We start from the raw sequence: 5,000 nt of genomic DNA on the forward strand, positions 1-5,000 counted from the left end.
TTGATTTAGCAGTTGTATGTGGTTCTGTTGACTCGTGTGACAGCTGCAACGAAGGCGGGTCTGTTAAATACAGGTCAAGACTAGAGGTCGCTGCTCCAATAATCAACAACTAAGCCAAAAGTTTTCCTGAGACCTGAAACAACATTTTCGTTGAGTGATTAGCGCTAGCAGACACGTTTGGTGTTGTTTATTTGTCTGCAGCACGGTGACATGTACACTCACCTGTGGAATGTGACCTGTGTTTTATTTCAATAGACCTGCAGCTGCAGTAATCCATATTCTTTCCCATCCCTTCCACACTCTTCAGCTAGTGGTTCACAGAGAGATCTAGCTCGGTCGGTTTTCATCGTTGCCTTTTACTTTCATTGATAAAAAATATTAATCTCCTCACCCCAAACAAAGTGCATGTCATCTTGTAATTTTCCAAGAGAGTTGTTTAAGATTGTGAAGTCTTAACAATAATTATTATTCTTGAAAATAATTTTAAGGCTTATCCTTATAGTCTTATTGACCTGTCAATTTGCTAACGACTTCAATTTTTGCTTCTTCTGATTTAAAAATATAAATATGTATATTAAACAGTATTCTTTAATTTTGTACACATTACTTTTTTAGCATCACACTCCTGTGAGTTTTCTTGTACTCCAATAATTTAAGTTGAATTATTCGTTTTCAAAACATGCTTTGAAAATATTTTCTAGCATTGCTCAAGTTGTGGCATTTTAATTACTGTCTGAAGATGTGGTACATCGAGTGATGTGGGGGAAGATTGCGGACTGGACAGGGGGATTGGGAAATAAAATTGAAGCTGACAAAGCACAGGAAATTTGCAACTTCACCAGCAACAAGAAACTATTTCACAAAATAAATAGTGTTTTGTTTCTGGAATGGTAAGGGCAGGAGAAAAGATAAAATACTGTGGTGTGGGTCATTTGGTCGGTCATATCTATTTCACTTTGTCTATTGAAACTCTCAACAAAGAAGGACAAAAATGTGGACGCAAACTATCTGAACGGTTAGAAGCCTGTCAAGGAATATTAACCATTAAAGAGAAGAACATAATGATACTTGTCTACAAATACCTAATTTTCCTTCAAATGCCACAGCATAAAATTTCAAATTCCATTTTCTGTGAATCTTCCATTACTTGTGGCCAGGTACATGTGAACCTAGGAAGTTACCAGTACTAACTTTAAAATAATAACTGGTTCCTGGAAAACCCAATTTACTACCAGTACTACAACTCACCAGTGGGAAGATTGTTTACATTACTTATTACCATGAAGAGAGATAGCTTTGGATTTTTCAACAATATATCCCTTCAATATAACCGAAAATCATTCAGATAGTGAAAACTTCATATTTATGACCCATTTCGTTCACTTTCATGCTTGTCAGCGTTATGATTTGCTATACTTCAGGTTCACATGTTCACAAGTTTGTTTTTACGTCTCATAGATGTTCAGATGTTCAATTACAAACTCTGTTTTGAATGATCACGCTACTTCATTGTATGATAGTTCACCCTGAAGTCTAAATAGATACAATTCGTTTCTGAGTAAACGAAATCAAACAAAAATGTAGTTTAAGGAATGGAGGCAAATAAAACAAACCGTGCCATTGTCACTGCCTCCAAAACAGCAGATTAAAAGCCAGTTTGATAAAACAGCAAAGATCCACCCCTAACCCTGGGCTCATTTGACAAGAACCGCTAAAGATGATGAGATGCTTATGTTTAGGACTTGCACAAATTGTGCCCTTTTTTAATTAGGCTCAACAGATTTCATGAGCAGCATTCCAAGACATCACATTGTCTTCACTGGTAGGACAAGACGTGGAAAAGATCTTTTCATAGCTTGAAAAGCGCAAGAAGCAGATTGCTAATCCTATGGAATAGCATGTTCAACAATGTACATGTGCTTGATTATGTCAACTTTACCACAAAATATATTTACAAATTATAACAAGTTGTGAGAATCAGAATGTGGGCACTAAACATGCTGTGGTTCCCTGTTGGCAATCAGAAGACAATTAAAATACTGATTTTAGACTGACATGACAATACTTGCAGTCAATCGATGTGATGAGAGATAAAACCACAATACAACAATCTAATGGTTTCAATGTGAAAATGAAGTACCACAGATATATATATGTGGTATAATAATACTTCCTTTTAGGAAAATAGCTTTGGGTTAATGTATACTGGGGAAAGTTGTTGTCAGAAGGCTCATATAAAGTGAAGTAAAGTGGTGCATTTATATAGCGCCCTTATCACACGTCTCAAAGGCGCTTTACAATGATCAATTTACCCCCAGCGGACTGGAAGCATATACAGGCACAAATTGCAGCCGCTTCTAAGCAGTCCATGCATGCTGGTACTCATTTTACCGACCTCGGAAGGATGGAAAGCTGAGTGAACTTTAGCGGGAAAGAAGGTCGCCAAATATTCCAGTCTCGGCAGAACCGGGAATGGAACCCGGGACCTTAGGGTTGGAAGGCAGAGATCTTACCACTGCGCCAACCCCTCCCTCTATCACATACACCGATAAGAAATCAGATAATCATTCAAGTGTATGAAAAATTAATGATAATTAGGTTTAATTGATTGAAAATAAACATGCAATATAAACTATACATTACGGAAGACAGCGTACACACCTCCGTGACTAAATAGCTAGAACCAGGGCTTTCATTAAACCTTAGCTCACTGGATTTTAAGGTAATCAAATGTCTGTGATGCTACGGGTGAAACTGTGTGCAATGGCTGTTTCCAAACTGTTTAATAATCACAGCCTCGAGAAATAATAGCCGTCTATAAGATTGCATTGGTTTAAAATAACATGAAATGAAAGGAAAAGCAAGATTTCTCTGTCATCTACCGCATTCTCGTTGCTCGTGCATTCATCCATCCGTATTTTTGGTTTCTTAAAGCAAAGTTTACAGCTTTGGGTTCCCCCTTCGTACTCCATTTTGTTTGTTGGCAGTTGTCGTACCCAGATTTCTCTCACCTTATTCTTTGCCGCCATTTTGAAAAAATTTGCATATTTGTCCATCCTCGATGGACAAATATTGATCACATGATCTGCTGTGTGCCAGGGTCTTCTCAAGACCCGCCGCCATATTGAAAGCCGAGAAGACCCTGGGAACGAGGTTGACTAGCTCGAGGTTTATTCAAGATGGCCGACCTATCGATCCCAGCATGCAATGCCTAATCCTACATCCCCCCCTCAAAAGGGAAAGCTATGAAAATATAACAAAACGAACAACAACAGGAATACGAACAACAAATCAAAATGTTCATGTGAAGCCCTGAGGCACACACAGTTCAATGTTCAACTAAAGATTCAAGCGTTCTGGTGGTCTCACAGCTCTTCCCGACCGGGTTGTCAGGACCGCAGGGCTTGGACTTTGCGGAGGTACGCACTCATCCAGCGTTGTTGCTAGAGTGGCTACTGGGACAGCTGTCTGTGAGGATGGGGGCACCTGCGTAGTCTGAGGCCTCGACGGAGTGCTGGGCACTGGCAATACAGGAATGACAGGTACTGGTGAGGCAGGGGTGACATCACAGGCCGGCATAGCTGGGTGCTGTTCGGCTTCAGCTGGTTTTGCTGCGGTTACTAAGGCAGAGCGGTTTCGTCGGAGTGTGCCCCTTTCTGTAGTGACAAGATAAGATCGTGGTTTCTCAGTTTTCCCTGTCACCAGGCCATACCGATCTTGATCTCTTATCCAAACTCGGCCACCCAGTTCAAGTGTTGGCAGTTCCTTTGCTCTGTGACGCCTGTTAAAGTTGCGCTGTTGGTTCAATCGATACAAGCTTTCCTTTTCTTCCACCAACTGGTGATCTTTTATCTGCACATTAGGGTACAAGTGGGTTGGAAGAGTTGGTAGCTGTGTTTGCAGGTGACGTCCCATCAGTAGTTCACTGGGTGAGTAGCCATTCTGTAGAGGAGTTGATCTGTAAGTCAAGAGGGCGCTGAAGATGTCTTCGTTTTTCCTCAGCATAGACTTCGCTGTGCGAATGGCTCTTTCGACTTCGCCGTTCGCCGGGGGAATTTTGGCGAATTAGTAACATGTGTGAAACGGTATGCTTCGGCAAACTGTCGAAAAGTCTCTGCACTATACTGTGGCCCGTTGTCCGACATAATGGCATCTGGGATTCCATGTGTGGCGAAAACCTCCCTGAGAGCTTTTATAACTGAATGAGAAGTCTCATCAGAGAGTTCTTTGATGTCAAACCACCTCGAGTAATAGTCTACCACGATGATGTATTTTCTTCCTTGAAAATCATACAGGTCTGTTGTTACCCTCTCCCATGGGCGGCCTGGGAAGGACAAAGGCAAGAGGGGTTCTCTGGGCGTTGGTTGGTCCTTGGCACAGGTGTGGTATCGGGTGATCAACTCACCAATTTGTGTAGAGAGTCCCGGCCACCATACGGAAGTGCGTGCCCTGGGTCTACACTTAGTCAGACCCAAGTGACCAGTATGAATGCAGTCGAGGATTTGTAGTCGCATGTTCCTCGGAATGACTATACGATCATCGTACAGGAGTAAGTCATCAACAATCGTGAGGTGGCTTCTGTTCTCCCAATATGGGCGCAGTAACGGCTGGTGAGGCAAGTAAGGGGGCCATCCGTGAAGGCAATACGATCTTAAAAGGGGGCATTCTTCGTCTACCTTCTGCGCATCCCTTTTCTGCTGTAGTCGGTTGGGCGTGGCTGGGAGCTAGGAAGTGGTCGGAGTTGAAAAGGCCTCTACTTCTTCGACAAGCAGTTTATCTTCTATCCCTGGTAGGCCAGCAGGAGCACGTGAGAGTGTATCTGCGGTAACTTGATGTTTTCCTGGCACATATTGAACTTGATAGCTGTTTTTCATAAGTCTCAGGCGGAATCGCAGGATACGGGGGGCATCTTTTGAGAGCTCTGATGAATTCAGGAGTACAGTAAGCGGTTTGTGGTCTGTTTTCAGGGTGAAAGGGATGCCGAGCACATAATCAGAGAA

General features: G+C 42.2%; 1 protein-coding gene across 1 annotated transcript in view; it reads right to left on the minus strand.

Annotated features, from left to right (window-relative positions):
• Positions 1-2,584: 2,584 nt before the first annotated feature.
• LOC138029226 (uncharacterized) overlaps positions 2,585-5,000 on the minus strand; it is an 11,985-nt gene continuing 9,569 nt past the window's right edge. Inside the window, exon 2 of the mRNA XM_068876935.1 lies at positions 2,585-5,000. This exon is cut by the window's right edge and continues 688 nt beyond it. The gene's annotated coding sequence lies outside the window, so the exon portion shown is untranslated.

Source organism: Montipora capricornis, chromosome 13 (assembly GCF_036669925.1).
Source record: "Montipora capricornis isolate CH-2021 chromosome 13, ASM3666992v2, whole genome shotgun sequence".
Taxonomy (NCBI): Eukaryota; Metazoa; Cnidaria; class Anthozoa; order Scleractinia; family Acroporidae; genus Montipora; species Montipora capricornis.